General features: G+C 44.0%; 1 long non-coding RNA gene across 2 annotated transcripts in view; it reads right to left on the bottom strand.

Annotated features, from left to right (window-relative positions):
- The window catches only part of LOC137546791 (uncharacterized), an 80,498-nt gene that overhangs the window by 29,667 nt on the left and 34,285 nt on the right, over positions 1 to 16,546 (bottom strand). For both annotated transcript variants that reach the window (XR_011026372.1, XR_011026371.1), the window contains exons 6-7: positions 3,237 to 3,423; positions 1,863 to 2,146 (exon numbers count right to left, since the gene is read on the bottom strand). This is a non-coding gene — a long non-coding RNA (uncharacterized lncRNA). The remainder of the gene's footprint in view (positions 1 to 1,862; positions 2,147 to 3,236; positions 3,424 to 16,546) is intronic.

Consider the following 16,546-nt stretch of genomic DNA (forward strand, 5'->3'; position numbering starts at 1 on the left):
TAAGGCTAAGCAAAAGGGCAAATCCAGTGCTATTATAATTTAGTACATTAAATGATACATTCTAGACCTAAAAGGAATATTGAAAACTGTAGGTAGAGAAAGTAAGAGAAGAAGAAAGACAAGCAGCAAAACCGTCATCACCATGCGTGCTCTGCTATTGGTCTACTTCTTCATGTCTTGTGATGGACTGAGAAGGTAAGAGGCATTTCAGAATGATTCACACTGTGGGGATTCACTGATCGGTGTATGTTCCAAAAGTGAACCTGGGTTTGTCTGTGTTAGAACACATAAACATTATCTATCATAATAACTGTTAAAAAATTTTTTTGGGTGAGAGCATTTATTCATGTGCATCGAAATGAAAGCACATGCTGAATTAGAAAGCTATGGAAGCTGTCATGTCAAACCTCTAACTAATGCCATTTTCCTACTTCACCAGGTGGCTAATTTACCTGTTCTGATTGTCCAGCTCTGCATTCTTGTTCCAGGCGGGTGACTCAGCTGGCATTAGATGTAGGGAGTCAGCACATCAACTGGGAAGCTGGCATTTTTTAGGAAGTCAAGATGGCAGCCTCCATTGCTTTTGTAAAGTGAAGCAATACATATTTTTGTGCTTCTAGAAGTACCTGAATTTCATTTAGCTTTTTGATTTATTTTATAGCTGCAAACTGATGGGACTTTGATTTAAGCATTGTAAGTCTTTCAGAGCGCTTGAAAGACTTACAATGCATAAATCAAAGTTCTGACTTCATTCATCCATTGTATTATCATAGTTTCTTATGGTGATGTTATAGTAAAAAAAATCTATTGCACTTGAATACTTGATGCACTTTATGATTTACATTACTAAAATACTATTAATTATAGAGTCTAGACTAGAGATGGTCATGGAGATGCTAATAATTTCAAAGTGATACACATTTTATGTTACTTTCATTGCAAATGTATGCATCAAATTCAGTAGATGTTGATTTTGATTCAAGTCAAATCCATTCATAAAATAATCATAAAACTTCCAACAACTGGAAATGATCAGGATCTTATTGAGCATCTCTTGTCTACACTCACACAGATTGCATAATATATGGGATAAGGGTCAAGTGTATGCAATAAAATGAAACAAGTACGTTATTTTCAGTAAGCAGCAATAGCAGATTTTGTCTAAAATGACTTGTATATTCAATTTGCATAGAGTGAATGAAAGAAGTGCATGGGAGTATTCCAAGTTTTCCAGATTCCTTTCAGTTGCTTTAAAGCGATGTATCTTAGTTGTTTAGAGGGAACCTCAAGCAAGAGTTATATGGAGGATGCCATATTTAACGTATTTCCTTTTAAACAATACCTGCTTGGTGCCTGGTTATCCTGCTGATCCTCTTCCTCTAATACTTTTAGCCACAGACCCTGAACAAGCATGCAGCAGATCCGGGGCATTTTGCAATTCACTTTCTCCTCAGTTCTCTCCTAGGTGATATTTTCACACTTATTTCACACATATATCAATAAAATAAAATGCCTTTTAAGCCACCAGAAAGGAAGAAAATACTCTGAAGAATTTTGACAATACTTGTTTGCTAACTTTTTAGTACATTTTCAATTGCAGAGTGCTGAAAAGTTGTATTAAACATAAGATGGAAAATTATCTCCAAGGAGAAAACTTAGGAGATAAAGTGAATTGCATATGGCTGAAAAATGGGTGTGGTCATGCACCAGAATGTGGGAGTGGTAATGGGTGGAGCCAAATTTGCATGAACTTAAAGAGTAACTGTCAGGCTGCAGAAGCTAATTTAAACCTCTATTCTCCTGTGTTAAACAGTTTAGAAGGAAGCCAAAAAGGCATTAGTGAAGATAAAAATCTCTCTTACCTTTGATGTGTGCTTATCAGCAAAGCTGTTAGACCCAGGCAGGACGCAAGCCGCATACTATACTGCAAAGCATTCTGGGGCCCTCCCCTCGGCTGCTAATGAGACGTTACAGCAGCTTGTAATCAGTCCAGCGCGTAGCACTGATAAATCTCCGGGCAGAGTACACTGCAGGAGTCAGCTATTGTTCCTCGCCACATGGCTAATTAATATTCACTGCACACTGTGTTATTCAGTACGAGCTTTTCTGTGATCAGGAAGCAGGCAGGACATGACGACACAATTGGCTTCATAGAAGACAGAAAAACATGGAACCTGCCATGAGCTGTCAGGAGCATCAATCTCTGCATATACTATATAAAAATTCTGTGAAGTACAAACGTGGACAGTGAAATGCATATGTAATGTAAGTACAGCCAATCTTTAGTTACTGATATATGTGTTTATTTTCTCTGAGACCTTATACCTAACAGCTCCTCTTTAACAGTGGTCTAAGTAGGCTTGCCCAGAAAACTTCCTGTCCCTGTGACCTTAAGAGAGCTTTGTAAAAACTGGCCAGGTATTGTAATGATTCCATGCAGTACAAAAATGTATTTATAACTTGCATAATGAGCTGGATGTCAGTTTAGGAATACATAGGTCTGTAAAAACCAAAAACAGCTGTATTCAGGCCAGGGGTTAACATTGATGGTTTTTGCTTTGCTTTTTTTTTGATTGTCTATTGCTGTGTATCATACAGCATCTTGATGGAATATTGTATTGCACATGTACATGAACATGTATTGCCAATATGTTCAACAATTATTAACATGTTATGTATGTATGCTGCTCAGTGTACATGAAGTATGAAAGCCTAATTGTGTGACCTGAATAAGGGCAGGGCAATGTCTGCACTCACAGCTAAAGAATAGGAGTGAATATGGTAAAAATGTCTTCTCAAACATTGGCAGATCCATAGATGCTCTATTTAGATTTGTAACAATAGCTAAGGTCTGGTACACACCATGCAATATTCACTTCACATCCCAATTCCTATTGAGAAAAATATATAAAGCCTAATGATTGCCAGTGACTAATCCCAAGCTCAAAATCAATCTGTTCCTCGATTGGAAGCAGACATGCTAGAAAATATTGATCAAAATATTGGCTATCGTTCCATGTGTATGTTCTTTCAATTAATTTTTAAAGGACATGCAAACAGAAATGTGATCAGAATTTGAAACAATCGCATATGTGTGTATAATAGCTTTCTTCTATATCTGATCGATGTCAGGTCTGAATATTGACCTGATCACTCGCTCGAATAGGAAATGCAAATTGCATGGTGTGTACCAGGCTTCCATCTTGTGCCAGATATCTTGAAGTTTTATGTGATACCTCTTCTGATCTCTGCATGCTCTGTTCTTTAGTTTTTCTTAACTCAAATCTCACAGGAGTAGGCTTGTCAAGAGAGATGCCTAGAAAACTGGAGCCAGGTGGTGTAAAGTAACCAATCAGGTTTCCGATGATAAATGAACGATACTGATTGGTAGCTCTGTGATGGCGCTTCTAGTTTTGTTTGAATCTGCAAGTTAAGTAACAGTACAAAACTATTATTAATTCTGGCATCTTTACAAAACATGGACTGGCCAATGGAAGCTCATATTTAGGGGCTTCGAGTCCTCACTTGGAGATCTTGGGTCACTGCTTGAATATCACACTGACTTCATATCATTCTGGTGTGCCATATCATCAGTTCTCCCCATTTGTATTTGTTCTAGCTTGAGCTGTTAGTCCAGGTTTCAGCAATGACATTACTGCTGCATACCCAAGCACTGTTTTATTATTATAAATACAATTGGTCCACTCCATGAGCAGTGTCATGCCGGCTAACAACATGTTAAAATTCTTCATTCATTCGTCATTATGTCCGGTTTATCGTTTTATTGCATTATTCCAGTTAATTATGTACAGTGGAATAGGTAGCTAATGAGCTATAGGTCCCAGTGCAAGTTTTACATCCCCAGCCTCCCCAAAGCACTCTATACATAACAGCTAATACTGAGCAGCACAACCTGCAAAAGTTCATCCACAGTGTCAACACATCACCATTCACTGTACTATTGAAGATGTTTTATTATTATTGATTACACAGTATTATATACTGGTGGTGGTGTGGGTTTTTAACAGGCTTTTAATATTTTTTCTGTGGATACATCCCATAATAAAATGTTGTAAAGTCATATACTGTATATCTGCCTTATGTGTTACAATGGATTTTCCAATAGATCGATGTGTCCACTAGTATTTTTGTATTAAGAATTATTTTCTTTCTTAAGACATTACAAAAATAAGGGTGCATACACACATCTAATTTTGATTGGCCAGTGATTGTTCAATTTCACAACTTCCATGTGGCATGAGAGCTTAACTACACAATCTGTTCATAGTACTCAAAGTCTTTTGGCCATTATACTACATGGAGGTGGTGAAACTAGCCAGTGATTGGCAAATCAAAACTGGATGTGTGTATGCACCCAAACATATATATCACTTATTTTAAATGCAGATATGTGTACACAAAAGATAGGCCAGAAACTTTAATAGAAAAATAGGGGAAAATAAATAATATATAGGGGAGCCTGTCCCAAAGGAGGAGTTGCATGTGCGAGCTTAGAAGCTGCCTCATGTGGTTAAAGTTTCTGAGGTTCAAGTATCAGAGATTTTTTTTTATTTATTTTGGGAGGATTCCCTTGATTCCCCTCCTCCCCCCTATTCTTTTTTTCACAATCAAGTTTTATTGAAGCAGACAATTCAGTGTTACATATATGAAAATATCTGAACATTAATAAAGAACACGATTTTTTGTGCAAAATCGATATCGTTTTTGCGCGAAAATTCGCGTTTGCGCATGAAAACTGTTATCGTTTTGTGCGAAAATTCGCGAGCGAGCGCAATGCAAAAATTTTCGTGAAAACGGCCATGCTAACAGTTAGCACTCTTTTGTGAATCAAGCCCAATATGTTTACAGGAAAGTCCCGAGTCGCCCTGTACGAAAGCCTGCAAATAACAACTATAGACCCATTAATAAAAGGCATCAGTGGCCAAGTTTGAGAAAATAACACCTAAGGCAAGCACTGAATATGTGCCTCTGGGATGTCTTCAACATGAATTAGGCATATCCAAGATTAAAGGAAACCCGTAGTAAGAGGGATATGGATGCTACTATATTAATTTCCTTTCCTATAAGAATGCTATATGGAAATAGGTAAGTCATACAGTGATATGTAAAAAAGTTCAGCATATACATGTTCCCCAAAAAACATACTTAGGCAGCATGTCCCCAAGTAAGAGAAAAGATCCCAGTAACAAATCTGACCCCAATGGCAGACTCCAGTAACAGATCAGACCCCCATGACACAACCCAGCAAAACATCATATTACCAGATGAGAGATGAGAGACCCCAGTACCAGATGAGAGATCCTAGTAGCAGACATACCCTCATCACAGTCCCCAGTAATCAAGAGTCCCTTAGCTCCTTGCTTTCAGTCCTTTACTGTAGATCAGGGGTCTCAAACTCGCGGCCCGCGGGCCATTTGCGGCCCGCGATACAATATTTTGTGGCCCCAAGGCCCCAGAGCTTGTAGGGGCCCCCAGTGGCTACAAGAGGAAAAAAAAATTTTTCAAATCGGCCTTATAGTTTTTGAGAAAATCGATTTTAAAGTTGCAAAGGAAAAAAATACACATTTAAAAACCCGCCGACTTTAATGGTTAATAGCAAATCCACCTTAAATGCTAGAAACCCTAAATTTGCAGGATATGTTAAGGAGATCATTAGGAATAAGAGGAAAAAACAATTTTTCAAAAAGACCTTATAGTTTTTGAGAAAATCGATTTTAAAGTTTCGAAGGAAAATAGTATACTTTTAAATGCGGTAAATGTCACTTTTAGTAGCAAGCCTAACGGTAGTGTAATTTTACATGTATCAAAAGAAAGAGCAATACATTTCCTGACAGAGTTTCCAGGGGGTCCATACGCAGCCGCAGCGCTTTGGCCAGGTATCGCTATACAGCCGTAATATGGCTGTATGAAGATTCCTGGCATTTTTTCCTATTTTCCCAATTTTTTTTTTTATGTTTAGAGTGGGCGGGCAGAGGCGGCGATCCGCCGCGATTGACGTCAGGAGGGGCAGAGCTGAAGCTGAAAGCTCTGCCCCTTCCAGGAAATGCCGGCGGATTGCCCCCGGGGCAATTTGGGGGCTCTGCAGCCCTCGTTTTGCGGCGGGGACACGTGAACTCCCTTATGCGGCCCAGCCTCATCCTGACTTTGCCTCCTGCGGCCCCCGGGTAAATTGAGTTTGAGACCCCTGCTGTAGATGAATGATGAGTGCTGAATTCTGGTGGCTATTAGATATTAAAGAGGGATACACAAGAGTGGTAGTTAAGCTCTTTTTTGTGTTCACTGAAATTTTGTCATTTCTTCTAATACAACATGCTCCATGGGTTATTACTTTGTCTCCTTGTCAGTTTGCTCAATAGGAAATACAGCCAAGTGTCTCTGATTTTCTTTTTTCTTTTAAAAGTTACGATCAGGTTTTCCATTAATAATGCCTCATCAGGCATCTCTCTGTTTCATGGACAGTTTTCCATCTAGTTACTGCCTGTTGTCCTAAATGGAGTGCTAGGTCTTCTCAAGCAAACATAGAGGCCTATGGTGAGGCTGAATATTTCCTTCCAAATCCAAAAAAGATACAGATAGGTTATTTTCTAAAAAAAAAAAAAAACTGTCCCTAGATTTAACTGAAACATAAGTCAGTGACTGACTATTGAAGGGATTGGATTGTGAGCTCCTCTGAGGAACAGTTAGTAACATGACTAAATATAGATGTCAGTGCCATATTAATTCACTGTAAGAATTATAATAATGCTACTTTGAGGCTGAACGGGCTTTGACTAAGTTGACCGGGGCTTTATTGATAGTACATTACAGCATATAGGACTGGCAATTAGAATGTAGACACACATTCTTCCTCTGTATTCAGACACCACAGTGAGTATGAAAGTCAAGATGGATGTTATCAGCCCTTATAAATAAAAAATGGCACTAGGAAAGGCTGTTTACTCCCATTTGATATTTCACACTCATTCTAAAGCTGTTCCTACATACAATGGAAGACAGCCTGAATGATCAAAAGGTTCTGCACCCTTCAGCTGTACACAAGGTTACAGCTTATGCAGTTGAGATTATATTGTTCTACCTGGCTGACCCTCCCAACCCACTTATGGATTGTCAAACATTAAGGATCCTGTCTAAATTCCTAATAAATGATGTCAAATGTGAAGCAATGAGTATTTCTCTACCTGTAGAAGTTCCTACCAAAAACTTTCCCTTTAAATAAATGCATTAACATATTTAGGGGCTAAATTCCCACCAATTCTTAGCAATGAACCCTAACTACTGGAAATTAAAAAAGACCTACAAAAAAACTCCCAAATGTATCCTGGTTCTGAAAGCTTTCTCACATGGCGTCAACTCTGGTAAGGGTGGCAGGCTGGAACAGGCACTATATTGAAAAGCATTGGATCTCCATGGGAAAATATTAGGCTAGTAGCCCCCTTAGAAATATTTCTTGGATAAATAAGACCAATACAATTTTTAATCAAGTAGAGATACATGCTCAAGCTAATGAAGTCAAATCTGCCCATGGTCAACTGTGGTATTTCCAGTTCTTGAAAGCCTTATTGTTGCCCCAGCTGCCCTAAAAATAGCTACAAATATTAGGGAACATAACTCCTAGAGTGAGACATCCAGTAGGGCACAATGACTGGGCCATACTACAGTTCTTTAAAAAATGTAAAAAATCCCTATGCCTGAAGCTACACACAGATTAAACACTTCCTGCTTTATCAAGGCAGGAAACAAAAATTGTCACAAAACACAACTCCTTTTGTAGAAGGACTGACCCCATTCAAAGCTCCATATCTCAAAATTAATAAGTGCTCAGAGATCCCACTCTTAGCTACCACTTGAAGTGGTAAAGAAACCTTAAATGTACATCAGAGGCAACCAATGGCAAAAAAAACTTAAAAATTCCAAGATAAGATCCTAATGAAAAGGTAACGGGGGAGTAACTAGAAATCACTGGACCCCCCTCGTTTTCTGCACAGGTAAACTGAGGTTGTTATTCAGTTGGCTAGTGCACACTTGAATGTGTTTTCCCCATGCAGGTAAAAACAGACAGCAGTGAAGCACTGCACACAGTCTCTATCAATTACATTAGCTTCTGTGATAATACGTGCATGTTTTCACACATACAGACACACTTGGTGTACAGAAAATTGACAGACAAGTGTGCCCCAGCCTCAGCTTCATATTACACTCACTCTGTCCACCTCTGACAGAGCAGAACTGGCTCTGTAGACTTCTCTGGCAGCATCACTACAGCACACAGGAAGGGGAAGGAGAGGCTGGAGGCAGGGCATTGTACACAACACACTGCTGCACACAGAATAGGGACTGTCTACAAATCTTTGTCTACAAAACTTTGTATGTGTGTAACGATCGGTGTAACACAGAGAGGATCTGATTACCGGTGAACTGCAGTATCACCGAGAATGCAGAATATACCCGATTATTGATGATCTGCAGTATCACCGATAATCAGATATATAGGCTAACCTCTGGACACCAGAGAAGAGTAGTAGTGTTTGGTGCAACAGTAATAATTAGAGGACTAGGCCTCAGGACAGTAAGGAGTACTGCCCAAATTCCTTCCGAAGACCTGAACTCTCCCGGAGGGAGGAGACAGGCTGAGAGTAGGAAGGACAACCTAGAGTGACACTCAGGAGGGAGTGCCACTACCAGGACTGGGAACCGCCTCTGACAGTAAGGTCGGTTCTCGAGGTCGGACAAACCAGGTCGTAACCACACTGACAGATACAGTACAGATTCAGAAGGCAGATGCGGGGTCTAATAAACAAGCAGGGTTCGGCAACAGGGTATCAGAAATATCGAGGTACAGAATCAGGAGGCAGATGCAGAGTCTTAGGGCGAGCCGGGGTTCGGCAACAGAGTATCAGAAATATCGAGGTACAAGATCAGAGTTCAGGAGAATAGTCAGGCAAACAGAAGGTCATAACAGATAATACAGTATAATTTCCTAACGCTAAGGTGTGAGATCTGTGGCCGTCAACACCTTTGGAAACTATGCTAGAACACAGATACAGACAGGTCTGAGTGCTACCACGTTGTGTTCGCAACGCCAGACAACCAGCAACTGAACAGCCAGCAGTATATAAACACAGACATTCTCCAGCACCTCCCTAAGTGCTGGACCAATGGGAGGACACAGGATTGTCAGCTGACCAGCTTGGTCAGCTGACCTTCTTCTGGCTGCCATATAAGTTATGCCTCTCTGCGCGCACGCGCGCCATTCTGAATCTTGGTGGACTATCAGTCCCAGCCACACCAGTACTGTCTTGCAATGTCTCTGTGGTCCTATGCGCGGGGTTGGTCGCACCGCTCACAGCACATGCGGCGGCCTCCCCGCGCAGGGACGGGGTGTCAGTAATGGAGCCATGCGCGCTAACCGCCGCGTCTGACGCGGCGGTTTTTCCGCGTTCCGCCCTGCTCTTCAAAGAAGCAGCCGCCTCACGCTGAGCAGAGGCGGCTGCTTTTCTGCGTTTCATCACAGTACCCCCCCCCCCCCCCCCCCCCCCTGAGGAGTGGACTCCGGACAGCTCCTTCAAGGTTTTTCTGGGTGTAAAGTGTGGAACTCCCTCTTCAATTTATCAGCGTGCATGCGGCCCTCAGGTACCCACATTCTTTCCTCAATACCATACCCCTTCCAGTGCACTAGATATTGTACTGAGTTCTGCACTATACGTGAGTCCAAAATTTTCTCCACTTCATACTCAGGTTGACTATCCACCATCACAGGAGGAGGAGGAGTGGGACCCACATGGACTGCTGGCTTTAGCAGGGACACGTGAAAGGATCTTACCCCACGCATGCTGGCGGGAAGATCAACGGTATAAGTAACATTGTTGATTTTTTTTTTTTAAAGATTCTTTATTTCTGAACAAAGTTTTACAAAGATATAATAACATCCCACAATAACATCATAGGCACTTCACAGTCAAGAATTAGATATTGGACACATGAAAATGCAGCTTACCAGTGCCGCCAGCGTACAGTATTCAAGAGGAGTGGAGCACCTTTATTAATATAAGGTGCAGGATCACAGAAGGCCATACACGCCTAGGTATTAAAAATACATTCTAGATTTATCAATGTATGTGGTAGGTAGCAAGTTAAGTTCACATGGCTGCCCCCATGTGAGCGTCAAAAAGTCCTATACATTAAATCTCCATGTAGGAGGGGTCACATAAGTGTGGGTCCCTCGAGGCCCATAGGGATCATACACTCGAGGGACACCGCTATATTATGTTGGCATGGACTTTTATCTCATTATACATTGAAAGGGGAAACGAAGAGGCGTATAAGACCTGATATCAGGTGGGAGAGTGGAGCAATTGGGTTTTAGAAGATAGAAAGGAAGAGAGAGAAACAGAGAAGGTGACATAAGGAAACGTCAAGAGGTGGCGGTGTGTCGGGGCGCGGGGCCCCGCACCCGGACCCAAGTCGGGGCAACCTAGTTCAAGTCTCAAGCAAAAACGCTAAAGAATGTCTACACGGGGGAGCATATGGGTATAGTCCTCGGGACTAAGTGTTAAGCAATCTAGTGTATTCCTCTGATTCCTCATATTCTGACCAAGGAGTCCAAGTACGGCTAAACTGCTCATCGCGGTTGTATATTGACTGGGTAAGATTTTCCATCATTTTAATGTGCTTTACTGTCCCTTAGCCACTCCGCTGTGGATGGAGATTGCGTCGATCTCCAATGACGGGCTATTACCAGTCTGGCGGCGTTTATTAAATGTTTGGAAAGTGATTTTTTGTATCTACCCAAACTCCTAGGTTCCCAAAATAGTGACAAATTCGGGCAAGTCCAAAAGATATGCAACAGTACAGTAATCCTGTATGTGCTTGACATCGCCAACACAGGGGGCTAACACTGGGGTACATCTGATGGAGCCTTTCTGGGGTTCGGTACCAATGTGTAAGGAGCTTATATCCGGATTCTTGGATGTGTGCCGCGATTGAGGCTTTGTGAGCTAGTATGATGAACTTTTGCCACTGTGCATCTGAAAAAGTGGAGCCCAGAAAAGATTCCCATTTGGAGCGTAGGATGGAGCTAGGATCCCTGGAGGTGATTAGCATGTTATATATTAATGATATGGCCCTTGTCATGGGACCAGCTCCGGAGCACATGGATTCGAGCTTAATAATTTAAGGGTGTTCACAGTGACAGGGTGTGAAATACCTCTAATCCATGGACGCTTACTAGTCCAGCATAAGTTTTTAAGGGCAAAATGAGAGATATCATGTTCCATCGAAACCCATTGTTTATGATTGTTGATCTTTTTAGCTACCGGGAACGGACCCACAAACCTGGGACCAAGCTTATCTGAGGGTTGTCTCAGGGTCAAGTGACGTGTGGATACCCAAACCAAGTCTCCTGGCTGGAACCTCCACTCCAAAGAGCGTCTCTTGTCAGCTTGACCCTTTTGACTCTGAAACGCTTTCTCCAAATTATTTTTCACTGTCCACCAAGTGTCTTTAAATGACCTTTGCCAGAGCTCCAGAGCTGGAAACGGAGTGGAGACCACTGGCAATGGGGAGAACTTGGGCGATCTCCCTGTCACAATCTGGAACGGAGAAAAACCGGAAGAAGAACTCTTCAAATTATTCTGAGCGAATTCTGCGAAAGGCAGAAATTTTACCCAGTCATTCTGTGCCTCCGCAACATAACATCTTAAGAACTGCTCCAAAGACTGATTGATTCGTTCAGTCTGCCCATTGGTCTGCGGGTGGTAGCCTGACGAGAAAGACAGCTTCATGCCCATTTGGTGGCAAAATGCCCTCCAGAATCTAGAGACAAATTGGACTCCCCTATCCGATACAATGTTTTCCGGAATGCCATGCAGCCGGAAAATGTGGACGATGAATAGGTCGGCCAATTCCTGGGCCGAGGGGAGTCATTTCAAGGGCACGAAATGGGCCATCTTACTGAAGCGGTCGACTACCACCCAAATGACCGACATGCCTTCAGACCTGGGGAGCTCCCCCACAAAATCCATGGACAAGTGGGTCCATAGTTCACACGGGGCGGGTAAAGGCTGCAAGGTACCGACAGGTGCCAGCCGGGAGGGCTTACTTTTCGCACATATTGCACACTCCCTAACAAACTCCTTGCAATCTGCTGACAGGGAAGGCCACCAGGCACACCTCGCCACAAGATCTTGTGTTCTGGCTGCTCCGGGATGTCCAGCATTCTTGTGTGCATGGAACATCTCTAGGATCTGGAGACGGAAGGGCAGGGGAATGAATATAACCCCTTCAGGCTTCCCTTCCGGGATGTCCTGCTGAAAGGGACTTAAAGTCTCCTTCCAGTCTTCCCAAGTATCAGTTGCAGCCAAGACCAATTTCTGCGGAACAATAGTCTCGGGGACGGACGGCTGTGCTGTCTCTGGCTCGAAGTACCTGGACAGAGCATCTGCCTTAATATTCTTGCTCCCTGGAGTATACGTAATAATAAACCTGAATCGAGAGAAAAATAAAGACCATCGAGCCTGACGGGGGCTCAACCTCTTAGCCCCCTCGATGTATTCCAGGTTCTTGTGATCAGTGTAAACCGTGATCATATGTTCTGCTCCCTCTAACCAATGTCGCCATTCTTCAAAAGCTAATTTATGGCCAGGAGCTCTCTGTTGCCTATATCGTAGTTTCTCTCTGCTGGGGAGAACCTACGAGAGAAGTAGGCACATGGGTGCATTCGACCCTGCAGTCCTGACCGCTGAGACAGCACAGCCCCCACTCCGACCTCTGAAGCGTCTACCTCAACAATGAAAGGGAATGAAGTGTCCACGTGTCTGAGGATGGGTGCAGAGCAAAAGAGATCCTTCAGGGTGGAGAATGCCTGACAGGCTTCAGGAGACCAATGAGTGGTGTCTGCCCCTTTCTTGGTGAGATTGGTGAGGGGTGCAATGACCGTGGAATACCCTTTAATGAACCTTCTGTAGTAATTTGCGAAGCCTAGAAATCGCTGAAGTGACTTCAACCCAACCGGCTGAGGCCATTCCAGAACCGCGGAAACCTTGGCACGGTCCATGGACAGGCCTGAGTTGGAGATAATGTATCCCAGAAAAGTGACAGAGGTTACCTCGAAGATACATTTCTCCAGTTTGGCGTAAAGTGAGTTCCGCCTCAGCTTATCCAATACAAATTTTTACATGGGTCCTATGCTCAGAGAGGTTGTTGGAGAAAATAAGTATATCATCTAGATATACTAGAACAAATCTCCCCAACACCTCCCTGAAGACCTCATTGATGAGTTCTTGGAAAACGGCTGGGGCATTACATAACCCGAAGGGCATCACCAGGTATTCGTAATGCCCGTCGGGTGTATTAAAGGCCGTTTTCCACTCATCGCCCTTTCTTATTCGTATCAGGATGTACGCACCCCGTAAGTCTAATTTCGAAAAGACCTTAGCGTCGGTGACCTGTGTGAATAAGTCGTCTATCAGGGGCAGTGGATAGAGATTCTTCACCGTAATCTTATTCAGGCCCCGGTAATCAATGCAGGGCCGCAGTCCTCCGTCTTTTTTCTTAACAAAAAAGAAACCTGCCCCAGCAGGCGACCGGGACGGGCGAATGAAACCCTTGGCCAAATTCTTGCGGATGTACTCCTGCATGGCCAATTTTTCGGGCCCAGATAAATTGTACAGATGGCCCCGGGGGGGCATACAACCTGAACGAAGATCGATGGGACAGTCGAAAGGGCGAAGTGGGGGCAACTTATCAGCAGCTTTGGGACAGAACACATCAGAATATTCAGAGTACTGTTCTGGTACACCTTCCACCTGAACCCTGGTTTGACCCAACGTCAGCTTCCCTAAACATTGTTGAAAACAATGGTGTGACCAGGCTGTTAACTGACCAGTGGCCCAATCTATTTGTGGTGAATGGACTTGTAACCACGGCATGCCTAGGATGATAGTGGAGGTGGACATGTATAATACAAAAAACTGTAGGTGTTCCTCATGCAGTACCCCTATAGTGACCTTCACCTCTGGAGTCTGTGACAGGGGACGATTCCGTTGCAGGGGAGAATCGTCCACTGCCGTGACTTGAATGGAAGGTTTCACTGGTGTGAGAGGAATACCCAATTTCTGAGCAAATTCATAGTTCATAAAATTAGCCGCTGAACCAGAATCAACAAAAGCCTCAACGGCTCCAGACTTGTTCTCCCATGTAATGGTACAATGGAAAAGCAACCTTTTTTCCTTAAGGGGTGAGATTTGTGTGCCTAGGGTGTCACCCCCCACTACTCCTAGGCAAGCTCGTTTTCCCGGCTTGTTGGGGCAATTTCGTACCCTATGCCCCCCTTCAGCACAATACAAACATAGCTGTTCGGTCATTCTCCGTCTCCGCTCCACCTGGGTTAACTTTGACCGACCAATCTGCATCGGTTCGGTTGGAGGCAAAACCGGAGGAGATGAGACAGTAGGAGGTGGGGTCACTGGGGCTGTGGCGTAAGACACCACTCTGACCCGGGAACTACCTCTGGTCTGTTTTTGGTAGCGCAGCCTGCGGTCGATACGGATGGCCGCTGAGATGGCCTCATCGACTGTTCTGGGCTCGGGCTGACTAAGCATCAGATCAGAGACCTCATCAGACAGCCCTGACAAGAAAGAATCTAACAGGGCATAAGTGTCCCACCTGGCTGTAACTGACCATCTCCTAAATTCAGCTGCGTAATCCTCGACCGGACCTTTGCCTTGACGCAACAGCTTGAGCTTCCGCTCAGAAGTCGAGGCAAGATCCGGGTCGTCGTAAATTACCGCCATAGCCTTACAAAATTCTTCTACGGAGGTAAGGGCTAGGTCTCCGGTGGGCAAACTGTATGCCCATGTCTGAGAGTCGCCCGATAACAAGGTTTTTATAAATGTGACCTTTTGGGCCTCAGTTCCTGAAGATCGGGGTCTCAATTCGAAATAGGATAACACTCTACTCCTAAAATTACGAAAGTCAGATCTGTGACCAGAAAATCGTTTGGGTACGGGCATACGTATATCAACGCTAGGAGGGGATCGCACGTCATCCACTGACGTCTGGAGGGCTTGTACAGACCCTGATAGGGCATCAATTAATGCTTGATGACTACCCAGCACTTGATTGATGTTATCCACCGAAGTGGCAAGTGCGCCCAGACGGTCAGTGCATGCGTCCATATTGTTTTTTGGTCTGGTGTTCTGTAATGATCGGTGTAACACAGAGAGGGTCTGATTACCGGTGAACTGCAGTATCACCGAGAATGCAGAATATACCCGATTATTGATGATCTGCAGTATCACCGATAATCAGATATATAGGCTAACCTCTGGACACCAGAGAAGAGTAGTAGTGTTTGGTGCAACAGTAATACTTAGAGGACTAGGCCTCAGGACAGTAAGGAGTACTGCCCAAATTCCTTCCGAAGACCTGAACTCTCCCGGAGGGAGGAGTCAGGCTGAGAGTAGGAAGGACAACCTAGAGTGACACTCAGGAGGGAGTGTCACTACCAGGACTGGGAACCACCTCTGACAGTAAGGTCGGTTCTCGAGGTCGGACAAACCAGGTCGTAACCACACTGACAGATACAGTACAGATTCAGAAGGCAGATGCGGGGTCTAATAAACAAGCAGGGTTCAGCAACAGGGTATCAGAAATATCGAGGTACAGAATCAGGAGGCAGATGCAGAGTCTTAGGGCGAGCCGGGGTTCGGCAACAGAGTATCAGAAATATCGAGGTACAAGATCAGAGTTCAGGAGAATAGTCAGGCCAACAGAAGTTCATAACAGATAATACAGTATAATTTCCTAACGCTAAGGTGTGAGATCCGTGGCCGTCAATACCTTTGGAAACTATGCTAGAACACAGATACAGACAGGTCTGAGTGCTACCACGTTGTGTTCGCAACGCCAGACAACCAGCAACTGAACAGCCAGCAGTATATATACACAGACATTTTTCAGCACCTCCCTAAGTGCTGGACCAATGGGAGGACACAGGATTGTCAGCTGACCAGCTTGGTCAGCTGACCTTCTTCTGGCTGCCATATAAGTTCTGCCTCTCTGCACGCACGCGCGTCATTCTGGATCTTGGTGGACTATCAGTCCCAGCCACACCAGTACTGTCTTGCAATGTCTCTGTGGTCCTAAGCGCGGGGTTGGTCGCACCGTTCACAGCACATGCGGCGGCCTCCCCGCGCAGGGACGGGGTGTCAGTAATGGAGCCATGCGAGCTAACTAGTTTTTCCGCGTTCCGCCCTGCCCTTCAAAGAAGCAGCCGCGTTTCATCACAATGTGGCTGAGCAGACGCAGTCATTCGAACAATTGTGTACAGAGCAGAAAGCTTTTTCTCTCCATGCCCTTAATTGTCAGTCTCTCAGGACAGTAAAACCCCCCTCCCACAGGGCCCCCCCTGAGGCTTCAGTGCCTCCCTCCGGCTTCATCACTTGCATCTCCGATTAATCTACTCGAAGGTAATACACCCCAGAGAGGATCAGAAATATACACAATGGATTCAATCCAACCTGTTGAA

Source organism: Hyperolius riggenbachi, chromosome 2 (assembly GCF_040937935.1).
Source record: "Hyperolius riggenbachi isolate aHypRig1 chromosome 2, aHypRig1.pri, whole genome shotgun sequence".
NCBI classification, from domain to species: Eukaryota; Metazoa; Chordata; class Amphibia; order Anura; family Hyperoliidae; genus Hyperolius; species Hyperolius riggenbachi.